A 19,787-nucleotide genomic window follows, 5' to 3' on the forward strand; every position below is an offset into this window, starting at 1 on the left:
TGTTTAGCAGCAAAGAGGGTCACTCACAAGCATAAAAGTCTTATCATGTTTCGATGTATACTCGTCAAAGATATTTAGAATGCACATTTTAAAGCCTAGAGTGACTGGAGACATGTAAGAAGGCAACGGTTTCCTTCCAAAAGGCCAGAGTAGATGCAACAATGTAGTATTGGGAAATGGGCACTTAGGGCAGTTGTTGGAGATAGCGGAGGAGTACTTAGTATTAGTAAGCTGCGCTGGGATAAGGTAACTTTGATGGAGGATGTGTAATTGGATTAACTTATCTCTGAGGCAAGGGGAGACTAAACAGGATATCAACAAGCAGAGTCCTCCAATTCTTCATCATCTACTTGGACTCCTAGATTTACCCATTTGGTCTGTGATTTCTCAACCACTGGGAGGGATTGATGTTCTATAAATAAAGAGCACAAATTGCCAATGTGGTGTTTAGTGGATCCATCATTTATTGCTTTCTAACAAAGCAGATGTGTCAATTGGAGGAGACAATTGAAAATTGTGCCTTGAGAGCGTGGTTTAGGTGTTTATTTATTTAAGTATTTATGTAGCACCGACATATTACGCAGCGATGTACGGAGAATATTGCCTTGTCACTAACTGTCCCTCAGAGGAGCTCACAATCTAGTCCTTACCATAGTCATATGTCTGTATCGTGTGGTGCATATATCATAGTTTTAAGGCCAATTTTTAGAGTAAGCCAATTAACTTATCTGTATGTTTTTGGAGTGTGGGAGGAAACCGGAGTGCCTGGAGGAAACCCACGCAGACACGAGTAGAACATACAAACTCCTTGCAGATGTTGACCTGGCTGGGATTCGAACCGGGAACCCAACGCTTGCAAGGCAAGAATGCTAAACACTACGCCATTGTGTTGATAAATAAACTGGCATGGTTTTTGAGGGAATGAAGATAGCAGCTTCCGTATCCCTATCACTTAAGGACCAGTTCTCTTTAACCACTTGAGGACCACAGGTTAACACCCCCTAGTCACCAGGCTATTTTTTTACAATTCAGCACTCTGCAGCTTTAATAGTTTATTACTCAGCCATACAATTTAGCATCCAAATTAATTTTATCTCATTTTCTTCCCATCAACAGAGCTCCCCTCCCCCCCCCCCCCCCCCCGGGAAAAAAAAAAAAAAGAGAGGCATAATATTGTCCTACACGGCTATAATATGTGTTCTTTCCCACTTCACCAACGTGGCTTTCATTTCATTTAGCCTTGAATAAATATCATTTAATTTGTCTCGGCTGTCGCAATTCATTTTCAAAAAGCCTCCTTCCTTTTCTTGTAATGTGCTTTTAAAGATCATTCAAATTATGCTTTTTCTGCTTTTATGTGAGATCAGTTAGCAAGTCTCGGCCTCAGTTTAAATGACCTGGAAGAAGGCATTTCTATACTTCCTGCTCAGTGGTGTAGCTACAAACCCATGGGCCCCAGTGCAAATTTTACAGCCCCTTCTTATCCCCAGCACTGTATTTGTATGTAGAAAGCTCATCTAGACGTGATCATTACCAGAATTTTTCCAATAAGAGCTACTACAGAAACCGGGGGAGACCTTCAAGAGAGACTCCAACCAAGAATTTAACCTTATCCCAATCAGTAGCTGATACCCCCTTTTACATGAGAAATCTATTCCTTTTCACAAACAGACCATCAGGGGGCGCTGTATGACTGATATTGAGGTGAAACCCCTCCCACAAGAAGGGTTGGGAGTCGTTTACAATGCACAACAGAATAAAAAGGCCCCCAGAGAATGATAAAATGTATTAAAAAAAATAATAAATAAAGTTTGAGGTGGCTTACCTCAATGGAGACAAATTCATATAAAATGAACTTTAACCACTTCACCACTGAGGGGTTTTACCCCCTGACCACCAGAGCAATTTTCACCTTTCAGCGCTCCTTCCATTCATTCGTCTATAACTTTATCATTACTTATCCCAATGAAATGAACTATATCTTGTTTTTTTCGCCACCAATTAGGCTTTCTTTAGGTGGGACATTATGCCAAGAATTATTTTATTCTAAATGTGTTTTAATGGGGAAATAGGAAAAAATGTGGGAAAAAATTATTATTTTTCAGTTTTCGGCCATTATAGTTTTTAAATAAAGCATGCTACTGTAATTAAAACCCATGAAATGTATTAACCCATTTGTCCCGGTTATAAAACCATTTAAATTATGTCCCTATCACAATGTTTGGCGACAATATTTTATTTGGAAATAAAGGTGCATTTTTTTCAGTTTTGCATCCATCCCTAATTACAAGCCCATAGTTTATAAAGTAACAGTGTTGTACCCTCCTGATATAAATATTTAAAAAGTTCAGTCCCTAAGGTAACTATTTATGGTTTTTTTTTTATTGTATTTTTTTTTTTTTTTTTTATAATTACAAAAAAAAAAAAAAAATTGGGGAGTGTGGGAGGTAATGAGTTAATTTATTGTTTAAATGTAATGTTTGTATATGTAAAATGCTTTTAGGGTGTAGTTTTTAGGGTGTAGTTTAACACAGAGTGTTTGTTTACATGCGACCTGTAAGCGTCCGGAAGGACGCTTACAGGAAGCAGTAGGAGGCTGAGAGACGCACAATGATCTCGCTGTTTCTGAAAGAAGCAGCAGATCATTGCGGGGGCTAGATCAACGAACGGGAATGGATTTTCCCGTTCATTGATCTCCGGGCAAGCGGGCGGCGGCATGCACGAGCGGCGGGTGCGCGCGCACGAGCGGCGGGAGCGCAGACAGCGGCGGTAGCGCGGAAGGTACGGATTTCTCCGTCCCTGGTTTTTTAGGAGGGAAAAAAGGGGCGGAGAAATTCGTACCGCTGGGGGTAAAGTGGTTAATAGCACTGGCAGCGCGTTTCGTGGGCCCCTGCCCACTTCCTCAGGCCAAATCAAGTGCCTCACTGTGTTAAGACCCTTTGCATCCACTATTGCTATGACACTTCTCTTGCTCTGCTACCACACATGAAAAACTTCTTCCATCCACAGTCTATTGTTCCTCAAGGTGAGTCTATGTACTTTGGCCCTGCCAATTAAACTGTTTCTCTGAGCACCCATGTTACTAATTTTATTATTTATTTATTTATTTATTTGTTGTATTTATAAAGCGCCAACATATTACGCAGCGCTGGACATTAATTTAGGTTACAGACAATATTTAGGGGTGACAAACAGCAATATGACAATACAGGAATACAAGAAAACCAGATCACACAGCACAGTATGAGTACAAGGTAATGCTTAGTCACTGGATGGGAGCATGGAGATTAGGCAAGTTAGGTTCACTCAAATGCATAGCATGGGTGCACAGTAATAGAGGTGCATGATCAGGTAGGACACAAAAGGAGTGAGGACCCTGCCCAAAGGCTTACAATCTAGAGGGAGAGGTAGGGACACGAGAGGTATGGGACCAGAGTTCGGCTGTGGGTTTAGAGCAATTGTGAGGGGTGGTAGGCAAGAGTGAAAAGGTGAGTTTTGAGGGCCTTCTTGAAGGTGTTGAAGGAGGGGGCTGCCCTAATGGGTGGAGGTAGGGAGTTCCATAGTGTCGGAGCGGCTCTTGAGAAGTCTTGGAGGCGTGCATGGGACTGGGTGATGCGGGGGACGGTCAGGCGAAGTTCATTGGAGGAGCGGAGTGAGCGGCTTGGTGTGTATCTCTGAGTAAGATCAGAAATGTAGGTTGGACAGGTTTTGTGGATGGATTTGTAGGTCAGACACAATATCTTGAATCTGATTCTGGACTCGATAGGAAGCCAGTGGAGGGATTCACGGAGGGGAGCCGCCCTGGTGGAGCGATGGGAGGAGTGGATAATTCTGGCAGCCGCATTCATGATGGACTGCAGTGGGGCTATTCGGGTCTTAGGGAGTCCAGACAGAAGGGCATTGCAGTAGTCGAGGCGGGAAATTATGAGGGCATGGATGAGGAGTTTGGTGGTGGCAGGGGTCAGGAAAGGGCGAATCTTACAGATGTTACGAAGGTGGAAGTTGCAGGACTTTGTGAGGTTTTGGATGTGGGGAGTGAAGGAGAGTGCGGAGTCCAGGGTGACACCCAGACAGCGGGCTTGAGAGGTAGGGTGAATAGTAGTGTGGTTAACAGTGACCTGCACATCTGGGAGGTCCAGGGATGACCGGGTTGGGAAGATCATAAATTCCGTTTTGTCTAGATTTAGTTTTAGGAACCTAGCGGACATCCAGGAGGAGATGGCAGATAGGCAGGAGGAGACCTTGTCCATGGTAGTGGTGGATATGTCAGGGGTGTGGAGATAGATTTGGGTGTCATCTGCATACAGATGATAGTTAAAACCCATGGAGGAGATAACCTTGCCAATGGAGGATGTGTATAGGGAGAACAGTAGGGGGCCAAGGACCGAGCCTTGGGGGACTCCCACTGAGAGGTGGTTGGGGGTGGACGAGGACTCATTGAAGGAGGTCGTGAAGGAGCGGTTGGAGAGGTAGGATGAAAGCCAGGTCAGGGCGAGATCGTGAATGCCCATGGATTGGAGGGACTGGAGGAGTAGGGGATGATCTACTGTATCAAAAGCTGCTGAAAGGTCAAGGAGGAGGAGAATGGTGTATTTACCTTCAGCTTTAGCTAAGGCAAGGTCATTGACCACTTTGGTGAGAGCCGTTTCGGTTGAGTGGGCAGGCCGAAATCCAGATTGCAGTGGGTCTAGTAGTGAGTTGGCATTGAGGTACTGGGTCAGGCGTTTGTGAACCAGATGCTCAAGGAGTTTTGAGGCGAAGGGGAGGAGGGAGATCGGGCGGTAGTTGGAGGGTAGCGAGGGGTCGAGGGAGGGTTTCTTGAGCAGAGGCAGTACAGTGGCCTGCTTGAAGTCTGAGGGGAAGGTGCCTGTGGATAGGGAGAGGTTAAACATGGTAGTGAGGACTGGGGCCAGATCCGTGAAGTGAGGCTGAAGTAGATCAGAAGGGATAGGGTCAAGGGGGGAGGTAGTGGTATGGGAAGTCTGCAGTAGGTGGTTGACCTCCTCAGTGGTAGTAGGAGTGAAGGATGTGAGGGGAGGATAGGGTGGAGAAGGAGTAGGTTGTGAGCAGGTGGGAGGTGAAGATTGAAGATTGGATATTTCCTGACGGATGGAGACTATTTTGTTGGTGAAGTGGGTGGCTAAATCTGTGGCAGAGAGGGAGGAAACAGAAGGTGGGGGGGTGGGTTTAAGCAGGGAGTTGAAGGTGCTAAAAAGACGCCGGGGATTGGAAGCTTGTGCTCCGATGAGCTTGGTAAAGTATTCCTGCTTCGCATGAGCAAGGGCAGTGTGGAACTGCTGCAGGTTAGTCTTGTACTGTAGGAAATCCTGGTTTAGTCGAGTTTCCCGCCATTTTCGTTCAGTGGCGCGTGTTTCCCTCTGGAGGTTGCGAGTATGGGTAGTGCGCCAGGGCTGGGGGTTAGGGGGTCGGTTGCGGCGGAATATTGGTGGAGCAGCTTTCTCTAGGGCTGATGAGAGAATTTGGTGATACTGAGCTGCAGCAAGATTAGGACAGGTTAGGGTGGGGAGAGTGGAGGATAGGCCATGGAGGGAGTCAGCAAGGATGCCAGGGTTGAGCTTGCGTAGGTCTCGCTGCCATCAGCCAGGTGGGTGGGCGGGTAGTTTGGAGGTGCCTTCCGTGAGGAGGTTGAAGGCGAGAAGGTAATGGTCTGAGGGTGGAAATGGTGCGATGTCGAGGTCTGCAATGGTGGTGGATTTAGTGAATATAAGGTCGAGAGTGTGACGTGCAGTGTGAGTGGGGGCGTTGGTGTGTTGTACTAGGCCATGTGAGTTGGCTATGGTGAGTAGCCGGGTCGCAACAGAGTTCTTGGGTTCATTGATGGGTATATTGAAATCCCCGAGGATGATGGTGGGGAGGTCAGAGGAGAGGATGTGTGGGAGCCAGGAGGCAAGGTTGTCGAGAAATTGTCGTGTGGAGCCTGGAGGGCGGTATAAGACTGCAACAATGGCTGGGAGGGGATTGTAGAGGCGGATAGTGTGGGCCTCAAATGATGTGAATTGTAGGGAGGAAGGTGGAGTGAGGACACGGAATGTGCAGGATGGGGAGAGGAGCAGACCCACCCCTCCCCCGGTCCTGTTGTCTGGTCTGGGGGTGTGACTGAGGTGAAGCCCCCCGTATGAGAGGGCAGCCTCTGCGGCAGAGTCAGAGGGGGTGAGCCATGTCTCAGTGAGTGCGAGGATGGTGAGGGATTTGGAGAGGAAGAGGTTGTGGACCTCTGTATTCATTAGAAGTCTGACTAAAGACAAACACAGATCATATGAACTATTCAGATGTTTTGCCTTTTGACTTTTAAAGGACACAACTAAAAAAAGAAAAATAAAAAAATTAAATTTCTGCGGAAAAACAAAAACACAGGAAAACGGGAATCCAATCTTGTTCGGTATTTTGTGAGGATGGTAAAACAATAAAAAAAAGGTACTTACACTTTTATGCTGCCCAACGTGCAACCTGTATGAACGTTTGTGGGGAAATACCACCCCTGCTCAGCCTTTAAAGTGCTAGTGCTATTGCTTCCCTAAGAAAAAAGGTAAAATCCCACATTTTAAAACAATAAAATCTAACATTTCAGAACGCCCCAAACACAAGTAACTGGTAACTGGAGGTGTCCAAAAACTATAACATAATTAAAAACTGTTTAAAAGCAAGGTAGGAGCTGGCTTACCTTCACAGAAGACAACTGTTTCATATATTTTACAGTTTATTGAAAAGGACATCAGCACATGTACCCCGATTAATCCATTAGCACCAGGCACGCGGCTGAGTGGAATCCACCAGACATTGACTCAGATGAAATGATCAAAGATTTATTCGTAACCTAACAGTGGTCACGGTAGTTATGAATCAACCAATACACTTCAATGTCACAACACACCTCCCTTGCACATCAAAGGTCAAATAACACAATCTTCTGGTCTTCACTGCCGGTGCACCGGTAATAGCTGCGGAATGAAAGGTTAGTTACACACAAAGTATTTGAGCTACAAAGGTCTTCTTGTACAACAATCCACTTTACAGCAGATACAATACACAGTACCATTGTTGGGTGTGGGCTGGGGACAAGGGGTTGGTCTACTGAGCAATTCAGTTCAGTTCCTAAACAGTTCTCAGTCCCTTCTAACCAAGTCCAAGCTACTTTGCTCAGCAAAACCTTGGGGGAACTCATGACAGTTCTTGAGATGGTACTGTATAGTTTACAGTTTGTTGGTTGGTCCTGAATAGGACATTCATCTTGTTCACAGATCTGTTAGGCTCTTTACTCTTTGTATGACCACACTCAATTTACTTTATCTCCAAACACCTCCCCTTGGGATAGGACCTCCCAAAATAACAAACAAAACAAAATATAAATCAAATATTTAGAAAGGGTTAAAGCAAAATAAAAGTAAATAAAATAAAATATAAAGTGACCGATGCACCCCTCTATACCACCAATATCATTCTCTTACAATAGAACTTTGTTTAAGTGCACTTTGACGTTAAGGCTGAATAAGCTCTAATTTAGAGTTGATGCAAAACTTAAACTTCAACATAGTTAACTTGTATCTTATAATTACAAGTGGGTAGGAGGCGCCCGGTCTGGGTTACGTAATAATATTGAACAGTACTATATCAAGATGTCAAATAGTAGCTAAACCAATCTCTATAAAGTATGGGATAATTAGATTTTTCCTACCTTATAGATGTTTGGCAGAATACAAAAGCAAGTAGAAGTTTACGAATAAACAAACGATTTTTATTGGTGCACTTTGACAACGCGTTTCTCGGCTCTCGGCCGCTTCCTCAGGTCAATACAAGTGCCTTTAAGAACAAATGGCAACTCTCAGATAACGTCACAACAACATAAAACAGTATTAAAATTAACCTAATTCTTTCATTTTCTTCCACACATCATTATAAATTTCTGTTATAAAAACATATATACATCGTTTTCTACAAACATTTCTAGTACAACATGCGCTGGTATGGATATGTGTACCTAGGGCAAGTTATATCTCCTAGGTGTTCTGAATTATAGGGGTTGCAATTTTTGTAAAGGGGAGAGAACCCCATAGGGGGCTGGATCAGAAGGGTTCTGATTCCTGGGATTAGAAAATTAGATAATGGTGGGCTATGCATGAGGACAAAATAATGGTGGGCGGTATAGAAACAGTGGAAGTTGTTTACTTCCATAGTGCGCCCTGTATGTCAATAGGTCATTTACCTATGTGATGAATTACATATGCTGCTAGGGATAAAAGAAAAGATCCCCGGTGGATGGACTGCTTAAAATATATTAAGATGTCTAATTCGTCTATCCTAAATATCTCATGGGCTAAATATCAGGGCTACAATGGCGTGTAGAGAGGAACATACCTTTAAGGAGTTAGGAACGATTATCCGGGCGCCTAGGATGCGCTGCTGGCGCTATGAGGAGTTGTAACGATTGTGGGATATCTCCGTGTTCAGCGCACAAAGATGTGCGCTGACACTGCGGAGGTCCTCCACAAGCGTGTCAAGATACTAGAACCCAGCTTTTGGTGCAAGCACCAGTAGAGGGAAAATTCCTGTCGGCAGATGGCGCTGGGGAGTGCAGAGGAACCAATCCTCTGTACCTCCACAAATGCCAGACAGGAATTTGTACGAAGCGCAGAACGCAATCGCAAGAGAGGCGATTGCGAATGAGAACGAGCAAAGGGACAGATTGTATGTGTGTGCGCCAATCTAGTCGCCACCCCGCGACCGCGCATACACAACAGCAGATATGAAATAGGAACGCGATCGCGAGAGGTGCGATCGCCAGACGTGACACAAGGCAGATCAGAACAGAATACGAGGTTAGCAAAGGCACAGCAAATAATACAATGAGAATATACGGAAAATAATAAACGCTAGCTAACCGCGAACACCGCACTCATTCGCAACAGTGCACGCGGTTATGCGCGGTCTCCACGTGATAAGCACAATAGAGACAAGCACGCCTAACTAACCATCAACAGACAAACACGAAACAAAGAACGTGAACGCTTGCTTAACGGTTACCTCATCGAGCCTACAGCAAGCGCCCGTATCAGACAAGACAGACAAACGAGAAACAGGGACTAGGCAGAAAGGATCCACCGCTCTTCCGCCAGAGCAAGTGTGATCCAAGCAGGAACACAGATCAGAAAGATCCACAGCCGCTAACGCTAGCGGCTAGTGCGATCTAAACAAGACAGATCAGATGAGGTAGCCGGTAGCAACCGCTGCTCCAGCTTACACTCCAGGAACTCAGATCAGAAGGATCCACAGCCGCTACTGCTAGAGGCTAGTGAGATCCAAACAAGACAGAGCGATTCGCTATCAACCGCCGCTGGTGACAGCGCAATCGCGACAGACAAGACAAGACAGAATAGGCAGTACAAATTATACACAAACTGACTGCACTAACTAGGAATGCAAGGAGCACTCCCCAAGAATTAACTATACTAAGATAGCAGTGGCTGACACTCCAGGTGAGTCCAGCAGGAACAAACCTCTATGAGCAGCGAAGCATTGTGGGACACACATAGTACTTATAGTACACGCCTCCAATGAATGTGGCCAGGCAATTTGCATGACAACGTATGCAAATTCCTCAGCAAGCACAAGCTGCAAAACTGACAGAAGGTGTTCTTTCCAGAGTCCTGCAGCATGCAGACCTGAATAATGATCAAAAGGCTGCCTGCCTGCGCAGGCAGCTGAGCGGATCGTTACAGGAGTATTTAAAACTGTCTCCGTCCTCCTATAGGTAGGTGTGGTGTAGTGTAATGATGTCATTACGTCCTGCATACTCCGTTAGGTACGGTGGCCTACTTGGGGCCAAAACTCTGTCAGGCTTGAAGTGGCACAAACGGCCATCTTAGTGTAGTCTGGGATGAGGTCTGATGCGACAGCCATATTGAAGGTGGCATAAGGGTTGGAAATATACTGGAGGTCATTTTTGTGCAGTCTAAGGTCTAGTAGACTGCGGCGGCCATGTTGAATGTGGCTTAAAGCTTACATATGCGAACGCTGTTAGAGCTAATTTCGATTCAGAATTATATGTTAGTTTGTTTTCTAATGCAGATAATTGTAATGTACTGAATCTTAGTCACACTGAGGCCGTGGCACTATAGTGTGTGTGTGCCTGAGAGGAGTTAAGCCTATCTGTATTAAAACCAATAGTAAGAAATATATATATATTGGTAAAACACACACACACACACACACACACACACACACACACACACACACACACACACACACACACACACACACACACACACACACACACACACACACACACACACACACACACACACACATATATATATATATATATATATATATATATATATATATATATATATATGTGTGTAAATAGGTCATAAAAATAGATATAGAATTAAAATTATGTATATGATCTGAAAAGGGGGTAGTAATCATGAACGGTTGGGCTCTTATGGGTCAGCTTAGTACAAACGATTTTTTTATATACAGTATATATATACTATACATATGTATAAAGTCAATTGTATATACAACATTTTTGCATGGGAACGTGCACAAGTTCTAGTATAGAGGATGCCTGTATTTTTCTCATGGTGATTTTAAGTGTATGATTTGACGATACGGTAACATATCTCCCATAGAGGTTTCCATCAGCCTTGCATGAATGATGTATGGGATCTAAACTACATGACACTATATATTCTAATAGGTTGACTGGAGATCTCCCTTTCTTTATTTATCACAGGTTATGTTCCAAACATATATTTTAAGAAACCTTTCTGAATGTTTCTCTTATGTTGTCCCCATCGTATTCTGAGGGGTTGCGTTGTTCTGCCTACATATTGGAGCCCGCATGGGCAAGTGATCAGGTAAATAATAAAGTCACTAGAGCAATTCATTGAGTTCTGAATGGTGAATGTGGTCTTGATTGATGAAGATACAAAACTTTTTTGATCCATTTGAAGTTGTGAGCAGCAGAGACAGCGTGGTTTCAGACACGGTCTGCTGCCCCTTGTGGCATCTGGTCTTGAGATTTCTGTTGTGGTGTTATTCTTTATCCTACTTGGTGCCAGGATGTTCTTCAGAGTCCTGGCACGGCGGAATACTTGTCTGGGTTTGTTGGTAATGTCTGTTCTGAGGAATGGGTCATTCATCAGCAGAGGCCAATGTTTGTTCAGGATGTTTTTTATCGATCGATGATTGTTGGAGTATCGTGTTATGAAGCTTGGTGCCGCTTCATTATTTGTCTGTCCCATCTTCTGTTTCTGTTGTATTGGTCTCTTCAAAATTTCATCTCTATTAGCCATTTTCACTTTTCTTTTTGCTTCCTTTACGAGTTTCTTGGGGAAGTTTTTTCTTTGAACTTTTCTGTGAGTATCTGGGCTTGAGAATTGAAGGTTGTGATGTCTGTGCAGTTTTTCCTAATTCTTAGGAATTGTCCGTATGGTATGTTGGTTTTCCAGGGTTTGTGATGACAGCTATGGAAATTGATATATGAGTTTGAATCCACTGTTTTGAAATGATTTCTGGATTTGATCTGGGTCTCCTCATGATACACCACTATATCTAAGTATTCGATTTCTTCTTTACTGCAGTTTGAAGTGAAGGTTATCCCCCAGTTGTTCTCATTGAGGTAGTCTTTGAAGGTGTTGATTAGTGAGATGTCGCCGTCCCAGATGATAAATAGATCATCTATATACCTCTTATAGAATACTATATCTTTGTTAAATGGATTCTCTGAGCTCAGTAGTAGGGATTCCAGTAGGCCCATAGTTAAATTAGCATAGCTAGGGGCAAACCCCGCCCCCATCGCCGTCCCTCTGGTCTGCAGATAGGTTTTGCCCATAAACTCAAAGAAGTTGTGTGTGAGGATAAAAGCTATTGCTTGTATGATGAAAGATTTCTGTTTTATCGGTAGTTTCGTGCTGGAGCTGACTAACTTTGTATCTTGATCAGGTATCACTTGGTTTCTCCTGCAGCTCACTTTAGTATCACAAGATACAATGTAACTCCTCCTCCACTTATCTTCTTCAATACTGTTAAGTTCTCTTTAAATCTCCAACTCTCAGTAATTCTGCAGAACACACTAACTGAAGAACTTGTAACTTATAACTTTAACTCCTGACTTGAAACGGACTTGACAGGAACAATGTCTCTTTATATCCCAGGTCTTAATGCATGCGGGGGCTGAGTCAGCTATGTGGGCACTTTAGGGAGGCTACTAATGTCTCTCAGCAGTAGCAAGGCCTGAACACTCAATGCACTTCTTGTAATCAACAGTAACTTCTCTTAGCACAATGTCGCTGTGTGTGGAAAGCTTTCTCACACTAACAGTCTCTAGTAACACCACTTTAGAACACACTCTGTGGCTTGTACTTGGCACTCAGGCCTGTACTCATCTGTATGTAGTCTCCGGCCTAGCTCGGGTCTGGGCAGGGTCTGCCGCCTCCGGCCTCCGGTCACTGTCCAACCTGCTGCCGCTGTCCTTACTGCTCTGCGCTGGTCACTCCTATGGCCGTCGTGTCCCCTCTCACTCTCAGGGCGACTGCTACGGCCGGTGTCTCTGTCCACCTCCTTCCCGCTCCACACTGCCAGCTCCTGGTCTAAATCCTCTCTCCTCCTCTCTCTGTCACGCTCTCTCTGTCTCCACCAGTTCTCTCCGGCTACACCCTGTTATCTCCGCCCCCTTCGTCTGCGCAATAGCTCTCTGGCAGGCCACGCAGAGCTTCTGGAAAGTTCCAGCAAGCTCCCTGCTTTGCATACTCTGGTCGCTTAGTAACAGTCCATGCGGACGCTTACACTCCCTTCTTATGCGCCATTTCATTTCCATAAACCTGGCGCCTGAGTCTTAAAGGCTCCACACACATAAAAATACATTAGCACTTTGTGAGGTTACTCGTTTGGGAGGTTACACATGTTTCGTGGTCTGAAGCCACTTCCTCAGGTACATATATGCCTTAGTGAGCACGCCTTTTAGCTACGAGAGTCTTTTTTCTTTCGACCTGCCAATCAAGCTGTTTGTCTTGCAGGCATTATTTGGAATTCTGACTAAAGACAAATACAGATCTGAGACACTATTTAAAAGTTTTCACTTCTGACTGAAAAAAGTATAAATTACACATTTTATTCATTTACATTTTTCAGTTCGGTGACTTCTCTTTCAAATACCTTGTTTTTTTCTCCATCACGGTATATCTGAACTAATATTCTACAATCCTTGGAAGGGAAGATATCCTTATCTAGTGTTTTTCCTCTGCATTTCCCCTCAGTGACTTCATTCTATTTACCAATAGATCCGGCTACTGTATGCAGTGTTTACCGAGCCATTCGCTGAAATGATGGTCAGTAAATAGCGGGCTCTGTGTATTTAGCCGCAGACAAATCCATAGGGCAGCAGCAGACGCAGGGAATATAAAGCTGCTGGCTCGGCTTGGAAGCAGCCACCTTGAAATCTTACCGCTGACCTTCAGGTGATTTTCCGCCATCTCTGGATTAAACTTATATAAACTTTCTGAAGGGGGGGAAGAAAAAAAGAACCCCAGGTTCTCTGTCAATATCGGTTAATGAGACTGAAGCTTAAACAAGCTTTGAGCGCAAGTGAAAACATATCACTCTCCTGACACCTCGCCAATGTTATTTTATATTTCTGCAGGAGAGAAAAAAGTGTGATTACCCCAGACCAGAGGAAAAAAAAATAACACATAATGATAAGACACAGAACAGCGATCACACCATTCTACTTTCATCTGAAATGAAATATGGATTTCTGTAGGGCTGCTGATACCCAGAGCAGCGTCTCTGATCAGAGCCGCTAACCCAGAAAGTTAACTGTTCATGGCATGTGGCCTCCAGGATGGTCTCCCAGAAGATCTAAGGAGCACATGGGGAATATGGTCAGAAAAGGCAATGTATACAGTGAGGGGAAGAAGTATTAGATCCCTTGCTGATTTTGCTTGTTTGCCCTCTGACCAAAAAATGACCAGTTTGTTTATAATTGTAATAATTTATTTTTTTTGTAGTTGTGAGAGGCAGAATAACAACAAAAGCATCCTCAAAATCCAGGGCTCTGAAGTCAGAAATTGATATACAGGGTGGGCTATTTATATGGATACACCTTAATAAAATGGGAATGGTTGGTGATATTAACTTCCTGTTTGTGAACATTAGTACATGTGAGGGGGGAAACTTTTCAAGATGGGTGGTGACCATGGCAGCCAATTTGAAGTCGGCCATTTTGAATCCAACGTTTGTTTTTAAAATGTGTTCAATGTGCTGCCCATTGTGTCTTCTCCCACTCTTCACACACTGATAGCAACACCGCAGGAGAAATGCTAGCCAAGGTTTCCAGTATCTGTAGTTTCAGGCGCTGCACATCTCATATCTTCACAGCATAGACAATTGCCTTCAGATGACCCCAAAGATAAAAGTCAAAGGGGGTCAGATCGGAAGACCTTGGGGGCCATTCAACTGGCCCAAGATGACCAATCCACTTTACAGGAAACTGTTAATGTAGGAATGCTTGGACCTGACACCCATAATGTGGTGGTGCACCATCTTGCTGGAAAAACTCAGGGAACGTGCCAGCTTCAGTGCATAAAGAGGGAAACACATCATCATGTAGCAATTTCGCTGGCCCCAAAACCAAGCACACCATTGTTTTTCTTGTGAAATTGCCAATAAGTCTGATGTGTCACGTGACCCTCTTCCTATTAAAAAAAACAAAAGTTGGATTCAAAATGGCCGCCATCAAAATGGCTGCCATGGTCACCACCTATCTTGAAAAGTTTCCCCCTCACAGATACTAATGTGCCACACAGGAAGTTAATATCACCAACCATTTCCATTTTATTAAGGTGTATACATATAAATCGCCCACCCTGTACATTTTAATGAGCAAAAGAAGTATTTGATTCCCGTTCAGCCAGCAGGATTTCGGGCTCCCAGGTGTCTTAAAGCGGACCTAAACCCAGGACTTCCTCTCTGCTGTAAAGGATAAGCAACAGCATAATAACCTTTACAGTAAAAAAAAACATTTCCTTGTTACAGATTATAGAGCCCCTCAGAGATGCTGCAGTGTAGTTACTACCTGGTTTGCTGGGAGCACAGAAAGGATTAAACTCCTGTGTTTACATATGGCCTGCCTGAAGGGCACAACTGAATCACAGTTCAGACAGAGATGACAGCTGAAATTACAGTGGCTCATTACTTCTAGATAAGGCAGAATTAGACAGGCAGTTATTTCTAAATACACACAGGATGGGATACTTTGTGTTTTCCTTCTCTCCTAAGAAGGCGTTTAGGTTCTCTTTAACTATATGCAGGTAACAAACTAAGATTAGGAGCACCCTTTGTAAAATAGTGCTCCTAATCCCAGCCCAGTCGCCTGGGGTTGCACAAACCTGCAACGCCTGGTGCGGACCAATAGCACAGCAATACACATAGTAAGCCAAATGCACCATGTTTCAGTGATTTTACTGTGCTATATGCAGAAAGGTGTCAGAAAGTGTGAGTCACAGCTCTCTGTGATACACAAAGCTGCCAGGACAAATAGAGAGTCTGTTGCTTCAAGTGTAGAATGCTATACACAGGGCTGGATTTACCATAGGGCACCGCATGCACGTGCTTACAGGTGCCTGTTGATGGAAAGGCAGTTCTCTCCCATCCCCGAGTGCCTCCCTCCTTCCTTCCCTATGCAGAGTCCTGATGAGAGTTCAAATGAGAGGTTACTCACCCTGCTCTCTGCATTCCCCTGGTGAGAGGTTACTTCAGCCAGGGGTACATCTAGCTACTTAAAGGGGCACTATGGCAAAACATTTTAAAATGTAAAATATGTGCAAACATAAACAATTATGAAGTACGTTTTTTTTAAATGAGCCATAAATTAATTTTCTCCTATGTTGCTGTCACTTACAGTAGGTAGTAGAAATCTGACAGAAGTGACAGGTTTTGGACTAGTCCATCTCTTATTTAGTCTTATTTGTATTTATTTGTGCATATTTTAAATTTTACAATTTCCTCTTTAAAAGATACCCTTAGTGACATGTGAAATGATGAGATAGGCATGGGTATGTACAGTGCCTAGCACACAAATAACTATGCTGTGTTCCTTTTTTTTCTTTCTCTGCCTGAAATAGTTAAATATCAGGTATGTAAGTGGTTGACTCAGTCCTGACTCAGACAGGAAGTGACTACTGTGTGACCCTCACTGATAAGAAAGTCCAACTATAAAACACTTTCCTAGCAGAAAATGGCTTCTGAGAGCAAGAAAGAGATAAAAAGAGGAATTTCTTATCAGTGAGGGTCACACCGTAGTCACTTCCTGTCTGTGTCAGGACTGAGTCAGCCACTTACATACCTTATATTTAACTTTTTCAAGCAGAGAAAGAAAAAAAGGAACACATCATAGTTATTTGTGTCCTAGGCACTGTACATACCCATGTCTATCTCATCATGTCACGTCACTTCGGGTATCCTTTAATACTAAGTGAGGTTCCTCTAGCTACCTAATACTTGGGGGCACCTCTAGCTACTTAATAGTGAGGGTACTTAAGGCTACCTGATACTAAGGGGCACCTGCAGCTACTTATGAAGGGCAAGGATAGTAAGGGAGAAGTAGAGTGACCAGACGTACCGGATTGCCCGGGTCGCGTTCCGGATTCGGGGTCCGCTGTCCCAGGCTGCATGAGGTCCCGGGAAATGTCCCGCTTTCAGCAGCGGGACGTCCCGGCCTCGGGACTCTGGCCATTCTATCTTCATGAACTGGCAGCGGCGTCTATAGACGCCATGCCAGTTCATTGCCCGCAGCCCTGCTCCAACCTCCTCAGTGTCTTGTCTTCCGGTGTTCTGACACCGGCAGGCGAGCAGGGCTATGGCAAGATGGCTGCCGAAGCCCTGTACTGGAGACTATTTGTGTCTCCAGTAAAGGGCTTCGGGCGCCATCTTGCCGTACCCCTGTCAGCACGAGAGACAAGAGCAGAAGGAATGTGGTCCCGGGAGCAGCGCGCCAGAGGCCGGAGACTTCTGCCAGGTGACGTGAGTAAATGCTTTATTTTCCAGGTGAAATGTGCTCCCATTGCGTTTATTTTCTGGTGAAATGTTTGCCCGCATTGCGTTTATTTTCTGGAGAAATGTTTGCCTGCATTGCGTTTATTTTCTGGTGAAATGTTTGCCGGCATTGCGTTTATTTTCTGGTGAAATGTTTACCCGCATTGCGTTAATTTTCTGGTGAAATGTTTGCCCGCATTGCGTTTATTTTCTGGTGAAATGTTTGCCCGCATTGCGATTATTTTCTGGTGAAATGTTTGCCCGCATTGCGTTTATTTTCTGGTGAAATGTTTGCCCGCATTGCGTTTGTTTTCTGGCGAAATGTTTGCCCGCATTGCGTTTATTTTGTACTGACATATTTGCCCGCATTGCGTTTATTTTCTGGTGAAATGTTTGCCCGCATTGCGTTTATTTTATACTGACATGTTTGCCCGCATTGCGTTTATTTTGTACTAACATGTTGCCTGCATTGCGTTTATTTTGTACTGACATGTTTGCCCGCATTGCGTTTATTTTGTACTGACATGTTTGCCCGCATTGCGTTTATTTTGTACTGACATGTTTGCCCGCATTGCGTTTATTTTGTACTAACATGTTGCCCGCATTGCGTTTATTTTGTACTAACATGTTGCCCGCATTGCGTTTATTTTGCACTGACATGTTTGCCCGCATTGCGTTTATTTTGTACTGACATGTTTGCCCGCATTGCGTTTATTTTGTACTGACATGTTGCCCGCATTGCGTTTATTTTATACTGACATGTTGCCCGCATTGCGTTTATTTTGTGCTGACATGTTGCCCATTGCGTTTATTTTCTGGTGTCCGGGGTAACTGTTACTGCATTTATTATTTAATGGTCATAGATGGCTATGTTTGCTGCTTTGTGGTTACGGTATAGTATTAGTTACATATAGTTACATAGTTACATAGTTATTTTGGTTGAAAAAAGACATACGTCCATCGAGTTCAACCAGTACAAAGTACAATTCCAGCCCGTCCCCCACATACCCCTGTTGATCCAGAGGAAGGCGAAAAAACCCTTACAAGGCATGCTCCAATTAGCCCCAAAAGGGAAAAATTCCTTCCTGACTCCAGATGGCAATCAGATAAAATCCCTGGATCAACATCATTAGGCATAACCTAGTAATTGTAGCCATGGATGTCTTTCAACGCAAGGATTAGCATCACACAGTTTATGCACACCCATGATGCAAAGTCTCGTTTGACCACATCATGGCGTAAACACTGCTTTCTTATGCCTCGCTGTTACATCATTACGTTAGTTCCGCCCATACAATGTCATGGCCACGCCCATATTTCGCCTCCCACCCACAGTCTTCGTCACTGCGCGCTCCTCAGTCTCGCCACTTTTCGCCGCGGCACGCTGCGCACGCTGATCCCCCCCCACCCCCTCCCCGTCCCAGGTTGGACCCACAAAAATCTGGTCACTCTAGGAGAAGTGACAGCCAGCACACTTGCAGTTCCGTTTGGCGGGGGTGTGTAGGTTCATGGAGGGCAAAGTCTAGGGTGCAAGGACATCTGTGCCTATAGGCTCCTGTAAGGTAATTCGGGCTTGGCTGTACAGCTTCATTAGCCTGCAGCACATACTGCTAGCTTCTCCTTTGTAGTCCTCCTGATGAACACCGCTGTCACAATCTGCAATAACAGAGAGGCATGCAGTTTACTCACATGACAGCCAGCGATAGATGAGAACAGTAGATTTTGAGTGGCTATTGTTCACAGAAATGCATCTGTGAAAATACATTTTCTCTCCTGACAAATGTGCAATGTGCTGAAGTCAGTGGGCAAAAGCAGAAACCAGTTTAGTTCTGACACTCCATAAATGCCTGCTGTTACCCAGGGGTGTAACTAAAAATCAGGCCATGAGCAATACATTTCTTTCCCCTTCCTCGATGGTGACCCCCATGGCCTGGGGCGAAGCAGTAATTGGGCACCGCCATAAACACCGAAGTAAAATATCAGTATTTGGGCACCTGAGTGGAAATCTGAGTGCCCGGTAAATAGCGGGCACTGGTACAGCACCCGCTCTATGTTGGGCACCGCAGACACCCAAATGACAATATTTCTACGCATTTACATAGATCTGTACTAGTCCAGAAAAAGGGACACATGAAGAAGGAAGGCTTTAGTTCCCAAAGAGGGAAAAAGGGACAGCTGGAAGCTATGGTATGGAGGCTTACATATTTATTCCCTTTTAAAGAGACACTGAAGCGAAAAAAAAATGATGATATTATGATTTGTATGTGTAGTACAGATAAGAAATAAAACATTAAGATCAGATACATCAGTCTAATTGTTTCCAGTACAGGAAGAGTTAAGAAACTCCAGTTGTTATCTATATGCAAACAAGCCATTAAGCTCTACCACTTTCAAAGTTGTGCAGAGGGCTGTTATCTGACTTTTATTATCTCAACTGTTATTGAACTGATTACTTTTTCTCTGCCAGAGGAGAGGTCATTAGTTCACAGACTGCTCTGAAAGACTCATTTTGAATGCTGAGTGTTGTGTAATCTGCACATATTATAGAATGATGCAATGTTAGAAAACACACTATATACCTGAAAATAAAAATATGAGAATATTTTCTTTGCTGCTAATCTTCTAGTAATTATTCATAGTACACAACCAATTCATTATATCATATTTTTATTTTCGCTTCAGTGTCTCTTTAAACAATGCACATTACCTGGCTGTCCTGCTGATACCTGTAGCCG

The sequence above is a fragment of the Hyperolius riggenbachi genome, chromosome 4, assembly GCF_040937935.1.
Source record: "Hyperolius riggenbachi isolate aHypRig1 chromosome 4, aHypRig1.pri, whole genome shotgun sequence".
Classification (NCBI taxonomy): domain Eukaryota; kingdom Metazoa; phylum Chordata; class Amphibia; order Anura; family Hyperoliidae; genus Hyperolius; species Hyperolius riggenbachi.